Source organism: Mustela nivalis (genome assembly GCF_964662115.1).
Source record: "Mustela nivalis genome assembly, chromosome: 9".
NCBI lineage: Eukaryota > Metazoa > Chordata > Mammalia > Carnivora > Mustelidae > Mustela > Mustela nivalis.
In genome coordinates this window covers 88,182,721-88,199,884 of record NC_139028.1, presented here as the reverse complement: position 1 = coordinate 88,199,884, position 17,164 = coordinate 88,182,721, and the positions used below count along the sequence as shown (strand labels likewise).

General features: G+C 35.4%; 1 long non-coding RNA gene across 3 annotated transcripts in view; it reads left to right on the top strand.

Moving 5' to 3' along the window:
* Positions 1-17,164, top strand: part of LOC309840803 — a 531,584-nt gene that overhangs the window by 284,068 nt on the left and 230,352 nt on the right. For all 3 annotated transcript variants that reach the window (XR_014298802.1, XR_014298803.1, XR_014298804.1), the window contains exon 2: positions 9,993-10,106. This is a non-coding gene — a long non-coding RNA (uncharacterized lncRNA). The remainder of the gene's footprint in view (positions 1-9,992; positions 10,107-17,164) is intronic.

Below are 17,164 nucleotides of genomic sequence, written 5' to 3'. Positions count from 1 at the left end.
GTTTTTGTTTCCCCCTTTTTTTAAATTTTAGGACCTCTTTATGTATAGGACCATGAGTCCCCTCATTTTGATTTCTGTAATATTGATTTCCTCAAAGAAAGCTAAAAAATATGTAGTTGAATATGTTACTTTTTCTTAAAATTACTTTTTCTTTTTCTTTAAAGAGAGGGAGAGAAAAGAGGGACAGAGGTAGAGGAAAAGAGAGAATCTTAAGCAGGCTCCACATCTAGCGTGGAGCCTAACACAGGGCTTGGTTTTGAAAAGACCCTGAGATCATAATCTGAGCCAAAATTAAGAGTCGGACGCTTAACTGACGGAGCCACCCAGGTGCCCCACTTACAATTACCTCTAAGTCAAATTATAGGCGAGATTTTCTCACTTGGAGAATGCAAAGGAAGACACTCATTTTTCTTGTTTTATTACTTATTTGGTTTTACTTTACACTTAGATTTCTAATCAATTTGTATTTACCCTTTGTGTGGTATAAAGTTAGAGGTGCAAATATAAATTTATCTTCTTTCTCAAATGATTATTTGTCCTGATACAAGTTTCTTCTCTTCTCTCTCTTTTTTTTAAGATTTTATTTATTTATTTGACAGAGAGAGATCACAAGTAGGCAGAGAGGATGAAGCAGGCTCCTTGCTGAGCAGAGAGCCCGATGTAGGGCTCCATCCCAGAACCCTGAGATCGGACCTGAGCTGAAGGCAGGGACTTAACCCACTGAGCCACCCAGATGCCCCCTTGATACAAGTTTCTTATATCACCCCCTAAGAAGTTTTCTTCTCCCCTTTCACCCCTTAGTTTGAGAGACCACCTATATAAAACCAAATTACCATATGTGCTTTGGTTTATTTCTGGATTTTCTATTATATTTCTTTGGTCTTTCTTTCTGCTCAAATAACTGATGCATATTTAATGTATGTGACTACATCTGCTAAACAGTGAAGAAGTCAGCAGCAGCTGCTCAGAATTGGCCTGGAATCCCTTGTGAAGTGCACCTCAGTGCATTCTCTACATCCACAATATACACATTATATAGAATATTTATTAGATTTTGGATCCCTGGGCTGTGATTACTAAGAAAGTCTGCATCAGAATCTTTGAGAGTGGGGCCCAGGGAGTCACATTTAAAAGGAGTACCTGGGTGGCACAGTCAGTTAAGCAACCTACTCTTGGTTTCAGTTCAGTCATGATCTCAGAGTCCTGATTATCAAGCCCCACATTGGGTCCATGCTCAATGTGGAATCTACTTGAGATTCTCTCTGTTTCTCCTGTTGCCCCTGCTGCTCAAGGTCTTCCCCCATGCCTCTCAAATAAATAAATAAATAAATATTAAAAAAAAAATAAGTTTACTGAGCTATCAAAAAGAATGAAACTTTGCACCTGGGTGGCTCAGTCTGTTGAGCGTCTGCCTTCATCTCAGGTAATGATCTTGGGGTCCTGGGATCGAGCCTTCCATGGAGCTCCCTGCTCAATGAGGAGTCTGCTCCTCCCTCTCCCTCTGCTCTTCCCCTCCCTGCTCATTCTCTCTCTCTCAAACAAATAAAATCTTTAAAAAAAAAAAAAAAAGGAATGAAATCTTGCCGTTTGCAATAACATGGATGGAACTAGAGGGTATTGTGCTAAGTGAAAAAATTCAGAGAAAGACAAATACCTATGATTTCACTTATGTGGAATTTAAGAAACAAACAGATGAACATAGAAGAAAGGAAGGAAAAATAAAATCAGATAAAAACAGAGAGGGAGGCAAACCATAAGAGATTTTTAACTGTAGGAAACCAAGAGTTTGCTGGAGGAGAGGTAGTAGGGAGAATGGGGTAACTGGGTGATAGGCATTAAGGAGGGCACTTAATGTAATGAACACTGGGTGTTGAATGTAACTGAGGAATCACTAAATTCTACCCCTGAAACTAGTAATACAGTGTATGTTCACTAAATTGAATTTAAAGAAAAAAAATTGAAAATAAGTTTACCAGCCAATTTTTAGGTGAGGTTTAGAGATTGAAAGGAAAATAAATCATTGAACATTTTATTTTATTTTATTTTTTAAAGATTTTATTTATTTATTTGACAGACAGAGATGGCAAGTAGGCAGAGAAGCAGGCAGAGAGAGAGGAGGAAGCAGGCTTCCTGTGGAGCAGAGAGTGCAATGTGGGGCTCAATCCTAAGACCCTGGGATCCTGACCTGAGCTGAAGGCAGAGGCTTTAACCCACTGAGCCACCCAGGCGCACCTCATTGAACATTTTATAATGGATGTTTATTTTATTCTTTCTGTGCCTAAATGCACAGAAAGATAATTTGTCTTATGACATAAATCGCAAAACCAGAAAAGAACTATTATAGCTCAAATTGCAAAACATCAGTAGGTATGATTTCCTTTGGTATCACTTAATGACTTACTAATTGTTGAGACTGAGGTAGACCAGGCTAGTGAGTTAGCCAAACGGGGAGAATTAGAAGGATTAAGTGATTAATTAGAATTACTCTATCTCTTTTAGCTATAGCATTATATCAACATGGACATATTAAGAGTCCCTAACTTGTATATTCAGAAAACCAATGCCAGATGGGAGGAGTCGTTATGCTAACATGTTTGCTAACCATATTTAGAATCAGTAAATTAAGATTAGTTACTTTGCATATAAAATCATAACAAGTGTGAAAACAAAGGAATGCAATTCATCAAAAAAGGGCTTAAGATCTCTGTGCTTCCATAGTTCAATATTACTCCTACTATAGGTAAGTATAGTATAGGTAAGTAAGTAAGTATTACTTACTTAGGTAAGTAAGTAAGTATTACTCCTACTATAGGATGCATGAGGTCCTTCTACTTTTCTAAAACTTGAAGTCTCCTGTTGAAGGCTCTGGACATTTCTTTGATAAGAAACCTCATACCAGAATTGATCTCAGAGGCTGTGTAATCACTGGGGAAGAAGAGAGGTCATCCTCCCTACACAATATTTAATGGACCAATTCAGAGACTGTGTCAAGGTCTTATGGCCTTTTTCCACACCCTGGGGGAATAAATAAATGGTTTATTTACTAATAGGAAAGTTTAGTTTGCATAAATTGAATAATTTCATATTCAGTTTGTTAATGTTGAATAATTCTATAATAAATACAAACAATCTGAGGAGGTTATATTTTGTCAAGTTACAGTTATTTAAAAACCAGTGAAATAGAAAGCATAAGAGGGAAGGGTAGTTTTTAAGAGTCACAGAAATTTAATAGAGTTATAGAGCAAATCCAAATTTCGGTTCTCAAAAGCTGGGAGCATTCTGGAGTGACTAGATTAATGATCGTCTTTGAAGGATGGGAAAAATAGAATAAATAAGTCAGAATCCAGGTGACTGGAAAAAAGTCAGAGATATTAACAGAGACAAGGCAGAAGGCAGAGAACTCTTCCTATATGAGGAAAGAAGGGTCCAAAGAGACTTATAAGGAGATAAAATTGAGGATTGAAAAGATGAGATTTATTATCAGACTCTCTCAATACCATGTTTGTCAAGGATCAGTGGAATGGCAGAAGGAATGGGAGCAGCAGAATTCAAAGCATTTGTGGCAGAAAATAAGTTACTGGTGTTGTTCTGTTCTATATTAGAGAGAAGTTAGGACAAAGACCTAGACACAGATGAATAAGTGACACAACTACTTAATAACAAATACAACACAGACACTAATCAATGAAAACAGACTCTAGCACTAGTGCCAGGACAGGAGTTTAGAAGCACAAATGAGTTCCAGTTGCTGGATCATGGATATATGTAGCATTTCCTTGGGAATGTTGTGGGAGCAGGTAAGCCATCTAAAGTCTCGGGGCAAGTCTCAGGGCAGTAGCTAACTCTTTCCCAAGTGTCTAGCAGTATTCTAGTATTTACTGGGGCCACTAGTATGGCTCTCTTGATACCTAGAGGCAGAATATCAGAGTTTCAGAAGATATACGTGCTACATTGTGCTGGCATATGCTGTGTTTGAGTATGCAATGCTTCAAAAGAGCTGAGGTATTGTTATATCCATATGTCCCACAAGATGTTGGCTAGTCATGGGATAAATGTGCGACTGATTTAAAAATTTCCAGATCAAATTTAATTTTATTCTCCAAGAGAAACAGCTTTTATAGTTCCAAAGTGTATGAGATGCTAGACATATGAATTGACAGACAGAAGTTCTAGAACAAATCTGGACACATAGCTTGGGTTTGGGCAACACTCCACTTTTCAACAATACTTGGTATATTGAAAATTGACTTAAGAGCCTCAAATCAACTTCGATTGGATCAGAGTTATCAATCACAGATAGCATATGGGCATTCCCATGTACCCTTTACTCTGTATTTATAGCCTACCTTTATGTTGTGTTTATTTGTTGTAACTTATATCTCTCTATCATCTTGAAAGTACTATGAACTACTTTTTTAAATAAGAAAATTAAAAATGACATTTATTGAAAAACTTATTGTGTGCTGGACACTATTCTAGATGTGTTATATTGTTTCATTTTCTTATTGCAGTCACACACCACAGTGAAAATTTTTTTAGTGAGGATATTATTATTTTTTAAAGATTTTATTTATCCATTAAGAGAGAGAGGGCATGAGCAGGGCGAGGGGCAAGAGAGACTCTCAAGCGAACTCCATGATGAGCAGGGAGCCCAACACAGGACTCGATCTCACAACCCTGAGATCATGAACTGAGCAGAAACCAAGAGCCTGATGCTTAGCCAACTGGACCACCCAGGTGCCCGTATAAGTGAGAATATTAAAGGATCTGAGGATATTTTGTAAGTAAGTGCCAGAACCAGGAATAGAAATGAAAACCTGTTTGATTCTTTTTCTGTTATAGTTTGCCTGAAGCTGAAATACTTAGCTGTTTTTGTGGTCTGTGAAACCTACCTAGTTAAAGTGGAACTGTACCTAGAACCTCTTAAGTGACCCATAATACAGAATATTTACTGACAAGTGAAAACTTGTAGAAACTTTTCCAACTTCAGGGAAACTTCTGAGAAGTTTAGAGTTTTTTATTGCCAATGGTAAATGTCCATTCTGTCAACCCCAAGCACTACACTCGATAGATCATCTTTGTCCATAAACTGAGGAGGAACACACTCATAGCCATAAAGAATGTGTTTGTACATGATGATTCTAAATCTCTGACAGAGAGGAGTCCTTATGATTGGAACAGGGATAGGGAATCACAGGGAGAAATATTGCTACTGAAAGATTCATAGAGAACATGGAGTGACAATATTGGTGAATGTTCCAATGAGCATTTCTTGTTGCCTTAGCATGAACTACTTCTCGAGAAAGTGGAAAAAAACTTAGCTCCATGTAAGCTAAGTTTTTTTCATTAATTGAAAAGGACATAGGACATGATACAGACTCACATGAATTAATGTAAAACAGGCCTGGCTCTATTCAAAGCTGGTTATGTCACCTCTAGCACTAAAGCTGTGCATTTTGCATTATTTAATTCTGGCGTAGAGAACTACGCCACAAATATTGACTAGTTTCCTATGTTTAATAGCTAACAATCAGTATTTTCCTTGGGGTGGAAGTGGAGGGTGAAATTTATTCAAACAAATTCATCCTCCTGAACAAGCTTTTACCTTGTCTGCCTTAGATTCTCTCCTTAGACTTTTCAAAGTGAAATTGACAATTGCACAAAGTGGGAGCTTCTATTCCCCTTCCTCTGCCAAAGCCTTGTGGATCACTTTGAATTTCCTTGCTGCTGGCTCGTTTCCCAAAGGGTTTAAAGGACGTTCTAGAAACAACTTTCCTGCCACATCTTGTTGCCCTGTTCACGTTTCATGGCCACACTTTTCAAGAATCATTACCTTTTGTAGAAACAAATTCATCATAAGCCTTTTGCAATATACCTCAAGTCAATGACACTTTTGGACTGACGTCTATTCATAGGTCCACTATAAATAGGCACCAATTTATCCCCAATTAGATGTGGAGGGAAATCTGGGTTTGCAGGAAAATTTCCAATCACTCAGCATGCAGAGTCTGTATGATGACTGAGTAACTGTTGTAACTGCCATTTGTTAAATTTTCACCTTATTTAATTTCCATTCAGATATTTCTAATTTGTGCAGAGCCTAGGGAATGACTTAAGACAGGGTAATTAACTGGAACATAGCATCCTTGAAGGAAAAAAAAAAAAAGACAAAACTCCTTACTTCTTTTCTTTCCTTTTGTTTTTTAAATTCCAAATAATGAGACCATATTCTCCTCTTTTAAATCTTTCCAAATTGCAATATTCTGATTGAATTAAAATCACCAAGGACACATCTTCCCTAAGAAAATGTAATCCAAATAATAAGCTGCATGCTTTGGTCACCCCTTAGAATCACAAATTAGTTTCAACCTGGGCTGGATAAAATGAGCCTGTGGCTTTGGAGAATGGGAGAAAGGCAAGTATTAGTCAGTGAGCGATTTTGATCATATAGAGTCTAATCACTTCTATTCACAAAAATCTCATCTAAAATGAGAATGTTGAATCCCTAAGCCTCCACAGGACCTAATAGTGATTATCAAATGAATCTAAATTGCTACTAAGAATTGGTTATTATAAAGACAAATCTAAAGAGAGTTTGATTAAATTAATGTAATAAATGTTTTGTTCAGCTTAAACAGAGAAAAGGGACATTTGCTTAATCCAACGGTTTCAGATAAAATCACACTTCTTTATACACACATATATATTACCTGCTTTTCTAATTTTTGAAGAATTAAAATGGAAAAAGAATCACTCAAATGGCACTGAACCTAGTTTCATCATGCCAAAGACATTTTGAGATTTTGTAAAACAGTAGTTTTCAAATTTTAATGTGCCTCAGATCACCTGGAGAGCTTATTAAACTGAAGATGGGGAGTCTGCAGGTCGGAGGTGAAGCATGAGATTTGCATTTCTAGTAATCTGTCTGGTGATACCAAAATGCTTTTGGTTCTTGGACCAACCATACTTTGAATAGTGAACTCATGGAACATCCAGGTCATGATTATGAAAATTAATTTTCACCGCATGGGGATAAGTTAGTTAATACTATGCACTGATTCATATAATGTCTGATAAGTAGTAGTTTAATGCAGCCACTGATATAAAAAGAGAATGGTTTGATAAGTTGCAGAACTAGAAGATAACAGAAACTTCTAGTCTTGCCTCTGCTACACATAGCAGCAATCCCTAATAAGTTTGTAGTACTTTACATTTTACAAAGTAATTTTACATAGTTTATGTTGCTTAATTTTATGATAATCCTCTCAGCAACCCTGTGAAATAAGTCAAGCATGCATTTTCTTTTTCATTTTTCCTTATGAGCATCCTGAAACTTAGAGTCAATGTGATTTGCTCAATTTCACATTATTATTCAGCAAGAGAGCCATGATTCTAACCCATATCTCTGACCATAAATCCGGCATTCTTTCTACCGACTCATGGAGATTTTGTGTGGATCACATCACTTCCCTAGTCCCTCTCTTACAAAGTGGGTGACTCAGGTTCAACTAGACCAGTGGTTATCATCCCTCATTTTGTAATCCAATTATCTCAGGAATACAAAAAGTAATACCAATGACCAGCCTCATCCCAAAGCCACTGAACCAGAACCTCCAGGAGTGGAGCCAGGGTGCCATTTCTTTTAATCTCCTAAACTGATTCTGATGCATAGTGAAGCATGAGAACTAGTAACATTAGATACCTGCTAAGGTACCTTTAGGTGCAGGAATTCTACCTGGCTATGAGGTTAGGTTTTGGAAAACTTGGTGACCATGAAATCTAAAAACACAAGTATGGATAAGTCAGTCACTGAAAGTGTTAATTGTGATTTAGCAAGCTTTTATTATTCTTGCTGTGCAGGTCTTAAAAATTTAGGAAGATTTTGGTTAATGCTTTTAAAAAATTGCTTTTACTCAAACAAGTAGATATTTTAGTTTGCTCCCTATATCCACACTTGGTGCAGCAACAACATTACTGCATTTCCTATTTGTCCTTTGAACTGATGCTAAATATTTAGCTTCTATTTGGGCTTTCATTGGAATGGATGTATAGATTCCTCTGATTGCTTCCCGACAGGATTCCACTCTTGTGGCTGCAGTCAGGATTTAGACATGGCATATGTTTACATAGTTGCTAGATTACAGAATATTTCTTTCTACTATTGCTATTTTTTTTTTTACTAGATTACACAAGATTTCTTTGTCAGAAGTTGATCCTGTAAATCAGGATCCAGTAAATAGTTCCTTCTGGTAGTTAAAATTTCAGCGTTAAGCCCCTCCTGATGTAAATTTTAGAAAAGTTCAGGTTGTTGAAAGCAGACGTTTCTGTTTTCCTTTTACGGAATTCTTTGTTTTTTTACAATGGTCATAAGATCAAGAAGACAGGATTCCTCAATGTCTTACCCTAGTAAGGGTTGATTCCTATTCTATTGATCATTTTTCAAAGTTGAATAGACAGGAGGAAAATGAAGGCTTTGAGCCCTTAGGAGGGCCCAAGGGGGATTTTGGCCTTTCTGGGCAATTCTTGAATATTTGATCACTTGTGGCCTAAGAGGCTTTTCAATAAAGCTATCCCTTCTGTGAGAAAAATCCTAATTCAGAGTGGTGTCACTGGGTGAATGATGAATCTCTAAGGTCCTCTAAGAAGGGTTCAGAGTTTGAGGCATAAGACGTAATACAGCTCAGTTCATTTTGGTAGTAGAAGTTCAATCAAATATGCAGTATTTGACATGAAGTCCTTTTCTCGTTTCCCAAACTTTCTGGTGTGGATTTTCTAGAATCAGGTAGTTAAGAAGGAAATAAAATGCATACTGCTTTAAAGAAAATGATAGTATTGGTATATTGGAGCAGCAGGTGTAGAAGGATCTTCCTCACAGCAGATCATCAATACCGGTTCCTTGATGTTTTAGTCTGATCCCCTGGCCTTCCTCACACCAATTGTTTGAGGGTATGCATGAGATTCATAGATGTTATTCTCATATGGTTTTACTGTGAGATTTTTGGACACTGTGGAGAATTATCTGGTTATCATTATAAAATACTCTTTTATTCACCACAAGCAGAATGGTCCTGTAACACCCCATTCGCTTAGCTAATTTCTAGATTTTCCTATTCATTCTTATACTGTCTTTAGTAACATCACTCCTGCACTCCATGGACCTCACAGGGAGTGGATTCTTTTTATTTGGGAAATTCCAGGTGTATTTACTTTATCTCCCACCCTGATAAACAATTTTGTCCAAGCCCAGCAGTGCCTGGCCTCCTAAAAAATATTTAGCTACCACTGTTCTTGAGAGATGGTTACTTTGTTCACAGGGTACTGGAAATTTTTCCTGCTCCATTAACTCCACTATTTGTATCTTGGAACTTTTTTTTTTCTAGCAGACTATTTCTGCAATCTGTAGCTGTTTCCCTACAGGACAAAGTATGGAGTCAGTGACTGACATTAAATAATAAATGTCAGCAAAGTGATTACTCTCATTTGGAATTAATAATATTTTATTAAAATTCATAAGAGCACTCAGCTGGTAGCATCAGGGCCAATTACTCATGTGAGCACTAAATGTGCCTTCTCAATTCAAAGTGTGCAGTAGCTCTTTCTGATTTAAGGAAAATACATCTTTGTAGTAATTTGGAAGATCTTAAGTTTTTAACTCTCCTAGTATCAGTCTGAAGCCTAGATTAATATATGATGTAAATGTTTAAATATTAAGAACAGTAGAAATTTAACTCTTCTCAGGGAAAAATTCCTATAGCAGAATCTGATGACCGATGGTATCATTTTCAATTCCATTGGTAGAGATTGGCCCTTTTGTTAGGGTTTAAATCAGAGTACAACCTGGGTGGAAACCATCTTTAGTTCCATTGGGTCTCAGTGTTAAAAATTTGTTAGGAAAATAAGAAAGAAAAAAACAAGCTAGTTGTTATTAAGTGCTTGCTTTCTGTCCTTCCAGATCTATTCTCCAATGACCTCCATTCTGCATTTTCTTTAAGGGTCTGAACTTTATGGATGCTGTGAAAGAGAACAAGCCCACTTGATTTCTGGGTTCATATAGTGTTCAGCCAATAAGAAGACATGGCAAGAGATCTGAAGAAGAGAGGGAAAAGGTAGGATTTTATGTACCCTGGATCCTTCCCCAGGAGGTTGCTCCAAGCTGTTGTTTCCATGAAATATCCCTGCCCCTCTGAAGATAGCCCTCCCTATAAAACTGTCCGTCCTGATGCTGGATACTGCTTGTCCTCAATTTCTTCAGACCCAGAGGTTGTAGCTGCTCAGCAATTACTAGTTTCATGGTTCTTCACTATCCCTTATAATTTTTTTTATAAATGTGATTATGCTATTTTCTGAAAGGATCCTGCATAATTTACTAGTCTTAACATAATATAGGTTCGAGTGAATAGGCCATCTATTTGTCTTTATTTTATTTTATTTTATTTTTGAGAGGGGTGATGGGAGTAGGGGCAGAGTGAGATAATTTCAAGCAGACTCAGTGCTGAGCACATAACCTGATTCAGGGCTGGATCTCATGACCATGAGATCATGGCCCAAGCTGAAATCAAGAGTCAGAGGCTTAACTGACTGAGTCACCTTGGTACACCAGGATATCTGTTCGTCTTATCTCCAAGTGTAGCATGAGGTAAGGGAGCCTAAGTATATACGACTTCCAACCTTAAAAAAACAAAAAACAAAAACAAAAACTGGATTGTGATACAACTGGTGAGTAGTATGAGTGGTGAGTGATAATGAGAGATGAGGAAATACATATCTGTAATATTTAAGGATATCCAGTTCGTATGCATTGATACAAACGTATTGTTGCTAATAACTGGCTGCTAGGGGTCTATATTGACAAGTATTTTCATTTTGTTGTTGTTTTACTTATATTATTTTTTTATTTGAGAGAGAGAGATCATTAGCAAGAGCAAGCACAAGTAGGGGTGGAGGGAGAGGGAGAAGCAGGTTCCCTGCTGACCAGGAAACCCAATGTGAAACTCAATCCCAGGACCCTGGAATCATGACCTGAGTCCAAAGCAGACACTTAACCTACTGAGCCATCTAGGTACCCCATAAACTATTTTGAGTATTACCCGGGTTCGTTACACTGATACATACTATTCATGTGGATCAATTGACTACTTGCTAAACCTTTTCATCTGAAAATTGTCAGAGAAAAGCTTAATTAAAGCCTTAGAAAGCTATCAGAGAACTTTGAGGTATTTTCAGCAATTAGAGAATAGTTAATTTCAAGCTCACATAAAATATTTTGAAATTATATTTTAAAAAATAATTATAAATGATTGATTCATATTACTGAAATTGTAATGCAATGGTTTTCACTTAATTTGAAGATACACACATATTAGTGTTTTATATTTTTTAAATATTTCATATTTCATATTTCAAATATAGTCTTGTGATGTTCAAATCAATGGGACTCAGTTTGGTTTGGCACCCATTTGCAAGAAACAGTCCACTTACAACTATATTATATATGAACTGAAAAAGAAGGAAACTATACCATAGTCACAATTTGATCATGAAACTCACAATAGCTATTATTTATAAAGTGATTTCTACGTGCTGAGCAGTCACTGTGTATACCTCATAAGCAATATCTTATATTAATTAGTACGATTTTATTTCACTTTTTTAGTTAAGAAAAATAGGCCTTAGGTTTAACTGGCGCCAAAACATGCATTTAATTAGCATTTAACTGGACTTAATCTGACGACTGTTTAACTTTAAAACTCATGCCCTCAACTATTATGATAAACTGCTTCCTTGAACATTTTTATAGCTTAAACCAGTTCTTACGTCTTTGTACAACAGCAATCAAAATTATTTGATAATCATTAATTAAAGGAAACATTACTTAGTGTATGTAGTATATGCTTATTTCTTGTCCTCCAAATTGGCTGAGTAGATCTTACTGCAATGACTGTTAAAATAAGGTATGGAAAAAAAAAAAAAAGGTGTGGAGTAGTATGGTCCAAGAAGGAACAAAATGGGCAGCTGTAAAAATATGTAGAAAGAACATATGTGAAGAGAAACATAATGAGATAATGGGCAGGGTTTTTTAATTAAAATCTAGACTCAAAAGGAAAATTAGATATTATCTGGTATAATCCCTTCTTTTATACAATCATGAAATGGAAACCGAGAAAGAGTGGCCTCCCAAAGGGCACTGCAGAAATATTTGAGGACCAAAAAAAAAAAAAAAAAAAGGACAGTTTGTAGGAAAGGACTTCCTTCAATGATTCTGTTAAAACAGAACCCAATATAGTTTAATAAATTTGAAAAAAATTAAGATTTTTATCTTTAACAAATGAGAGTAAATATTACTAAATAACATAATAGTTGAATGTATATACTTGGGTTTATTTTTGAGCTCTTGATTCTTATCCACTGGTTTGTCTGTTTTTGTGCCAGTAGCATACAGTTTTATGCTACTGGCACAGCTATTACTATAGCTTTATAATGGAGCTTGAAATCAGGAAGTGTGATGACTCCTGGTTTTTCTTCTCATGATTGCCTTGGTTTTTCAAGGTCTTTTGTGGTTATCCCTCCATATAAATTGCAGGATCGTTTGACTTCTGTAAAAAATGCTGTTGGAATCTTGATGGAGATTACATAGAATCTATAGATAACTTTGGGTAGTATGGAAATTTTAACAAAATTAATTCTTCCAACCTGTGGATAAGGAATAGCTTTACATTTATCTGTGCCTTCTTCAGTTTCTTTCATCAGCATTTTGTAGTTTTCAACATAGAGGTCTTTCACCCTCTTGGTTAAATTTATTCCTAAGTATTTTATTGTTTGTTGCTATTGCAAATAGGATAATTTTGTTTTTCAGATAATTCATTGTTAATGCATAAAAACACACTGATTTCTGTTTTTTAAGTTTGTATCCTGTGGCTTTAATGATTTCATTGATTAGATTGCACCATTTTTGGTAGAGTCTTTAGGATTTTCTATATATAAAATCATGTCATATGCAAATAGAAACAATTTTTCTTCTTCCTTTCTAAGTCTGATGCTATTATTTATTTATTTATTTATTGTTGTGATTGCTCTGGCTGGGACTTCTGGTACTATATTGTTGTGATTGCTCTGGCTGGGACTTCTGGTACTATATTAAGTAAGAATGGTGAAAATGAGCGTCCTGTCTCATTTTTAACTTAATAAACATTAGATTCTAATTGAAACTCTGGATTTTTTTTAGGAAAAGGAAAAATAAGGAAATATAAATAAGGAGACATAAATGTTCTTTTTTTTACTTTCATAGCATGATTTTAAGAATTTATTAAAATATACAAAGATTATCTTTTGATATTAAAATTATTGTACTTTTGAATCACCTGCAATGTAGTCATCCATGTGGATTCTTTCTCCAATACTTTTTTTTTTTTTAAAGATTTTATTTATTTATTTGTCAGAGAGAGTGTGAACACAGGCAGACAGAGTGGCAGGCAGAGGGAGAAGCAGGCTCCCCAGTTTATTGAGATGTGGTTGACATATAAAAGCTATACTTGTTTAATATATAGAACTTAATGAATTTGGAGATAAGTATGCACCTATAAAACAGTACTATAATCTATTCCATAAACATGTTCATCACCTCCAAAAATTTCCTCCTATCCTCTCCATCTTATTAATTTTTTAAAAAATATTTTACTTATTTATTTGACAGAGATAACAAGTAGGCAGAGAGACAGGCAGAGAGAGAGGAGGAAGCAGGCTCCCTGCTAAGCAGAGAGCCCTATGCGGGGCTCGATCCCAGGATGCTGGGATCATAACCTGACCTGAGGGCAGAGTCTTTAACCCACTGAGCCACCCAGGCACCTCCAACTTATTAATTTTTTATGATAAGAAACTTAACATATAATCTAACGTCTTGGTAAATTTTTCAGTATACAATACAATATTGTTAACTTTAGGCTCTATGCTGTACAGCAGGCCTCTAGGACATAATGTATTTTGTATAATTGAAACTTTGTATCTTTTGATTAATAACTCCCTATTTTCTCCTACCCCTATCCTGGAACAAGAACCATTCTACTCTTTGTTCCTATGAGTCTATTTTAGATTTCTCATATAAGTGGTGTCATGTAGTATTTGTCTCTCTGTGTCTGACTTATTTCTGCCAGCATAATGTAAAGGAAATGCATTGTTAACAGCTAAATATTTGTTGGATAACATTGCTAGGTTCATCTATGTTGTCACAAATGGCAGGATTTCCTTCTGTTTCAGGGCTGAAATAGTCAGTTGTGTGTATGTACCATGTTTAACTTATCCATTCATCCATTGATGGGCATTTATGTTGTTTCTATGTCTTGACTATTATGGATAACACGTATAACATTTGTTTCCTTATACAAGTTTGTCACAGCAAGGACTTAAAAATATTTTATTGGATTATAAATATCTCTTCAAGAATGTAGGTGCTATAATTTAGATAGTTTCACAAATATTTAATGAGCACTTATTATTATACAGCAGCATTTCTGTGTATGTATGTGCATGTTTGACATGGGGCCTTATAAATCAAAATGTCTGTCAAAAATAGAAATGTCAGGTATTTTACATACTGAAGATCAAATATGAATTTTCAAAATTGTCAATATGTTGCAATGTCTATTTGCATTTTATCCTTAGATAAAATTTTCTACTCCTCTCTGTACTTAATGAGCAAGCCCTCTATTTTTTATGCTATTGTTATTAATTTTGCAACTACAGCGATTAGAAAGTGAAGAGATCATTAATACTGACATTGGATAATACTTAATCTTTTTTTTTTTTTTTTTTGCTTGATTTCATAGCAAAAACCTTAGGGATCTAAATATGTTTCTACCAACAGAAGTTGTTCAGTTACATAGTATTGTGGTTCTCTTGTCCTTTTCCTGAGTTCAGTGAAAAATAAACATAAAAATAAAATTCTGTAATATCTTTATAGATATAGTTTTTCCTCAAGATTTGTGAAATAACAGTTGTTCAAATGGAAACTAGGTTTAATATTTTCTATCATTTTATAACTTGTATTTTATAATTTATATTTTAAAAATTTTTATTATTTTTTATTTCCTTTAAAGGTATCAAAGCAGATTTCTCAGCAGCTGAATATCAAATGTGTTCTAATGGGTTCACTGTTTCATTTCTTCTCTTTCATCTTTTTCAGACATATAGCCATATATGCTTGAGTATGTGCACATAGACACACTCATATTATTATGTGTGTTTTATGTGTGTGTGTGTGTGTGTGTGTTAGGCATGTATTTAAAACACACCTGACTTGCTTTTAAGTCCACTGACTTTGGAAATAAAAGTTGTTTGTAACATAGATGTGATTGTTAAGGAGCATTTTAGATGAAAATGCAGTCAGCCTAGATTATAATGCATTGTGTCACTTGTAGTCTTATTTTGTTTTATTTTATTTTTTGTACAATTAAAAGAGCAGACCTGGCTTTAAAACAAGCGTATTCCATTTTTGTTGCCACAAATTCTCCCCTTCTCATTCCTGCCAGTTCTTACGGGATTCACAAATATGTTTCCTATTCTGAGCAGTGGCTCATAAATACAGAGAGAGAAAAAAGTCGTTAGAAAGCAGGTCTCTTCCAGGGGCATGGACTGCTGCCTAGAGGGGCACTCAATCATGCATTTTGATTTTGGTAATTGAATGCTGTATCCATTTCTGTGCCACATTATCATAAAAGAAAGAGTACCTAAGGAAATGCAGTGTAACAGCTAAATATTTGTTCGATAACATTACTAACTCTTTTAAATAATCTCATAACAAGGAATAAAGGGATCAGGGGGAAAAAACAACTAGGGATTCCAGTTTTCCTTTTTATTATATATATATTTTTTATTTCTGAAATGGTAATTTCTGCTTTTGTGCTCTTCCACCTATTATAATAAAAGCATGTGGGAATCCTGATTTTCCTGTAAGGGACTTTAAGCAGTCCATTCTTGTCAATTAAAAAAAAAAAAAAGTGCTAATATACTTTTCCCCCCCTTCCATGACATTCTTAAAATCTGTGTGCCTAAACAAATTAACTTTCTATTATCAACAGACTCATTTGGAAGATAGAACATATTCACTGAGCAATAGGTAGGCTATTGGGAATTTAACCAGAGGAGTCAGGAGAAGAGGGTTCTTATAGCTAATTTGTATCAATTGTTAGATATCATATTTTATGGGACCTAAAAAATAGGTCCCACTGTAACAAACTTATCTTCCTTCCACTTTATCCTATACTTCACCTCTCCTCTTGTAATGCATGTTCTTGATCATAGAGATACCAGATGGGGTTTGGATGCACAATCTGTACAGACTTTGGAACAATGACTGTGATGTCGAGAGAGAGATTTTTAATTTCTTGGAATCCCACATAGAAATGTAAAAAGAAGCTATTTAGCAGAAATCAAAAAGCCATTGACACAACAAATGTAGGTACAAGTTATCACCATAAACCTCAAAACACAGGCGGTAAGGAAAAACCACCCAAGTTACACACAATTTATTTGGTATCAGAAAGTAGAGGAAGACAATTTGGAGTGTTACAGACTGCAAACAGGAGAACCCCGAAAATAACCAAGAGGAGTTTACTAGAAAGGTTGTTGGCCTAATTTGAGAATGGTCATTGAAATTAAAGTTTTTTCCCCCACTCTGATCGTGCATGAGTACATAGGACATCAGTAAGGACAGAAGACTAATCTAAGGTCTGTAAACTCTCAAAACTGACCAATCAGGGCTTTTTTCCCAGGACATGGCCTTATACCAAGAAGAAACTCTGGAACTGGAACAAAAACTGAGCAGGATAGGGGGGAATAGAGATAGAGAAAAGAAAAAGGTACAGATGGGAAGGGAACAAAGGCAAGAAAAGCCCAGAAAGCAGGCTGCAATATTTTTTCCCTCTACATGAAAACAAAAGAAGTTAGAGCTCTACAAAACTAGGAATGCTACCGTGAACGTGCTTTTAGAAAGCTCATGAAAACAAATTTTACAGAAAATGAGCACTCAGTGAAAATGAAGATCAAAGTCTACGTATATCCATTACACAAAGAATAAGGAGCAAAATATTTTTATAGATGACATTAAAGTCATAACTGAAAACAAAACTTTTTTTTTTTTTTAAAGATTTTATTTATTTATCAGAGAGAGAGA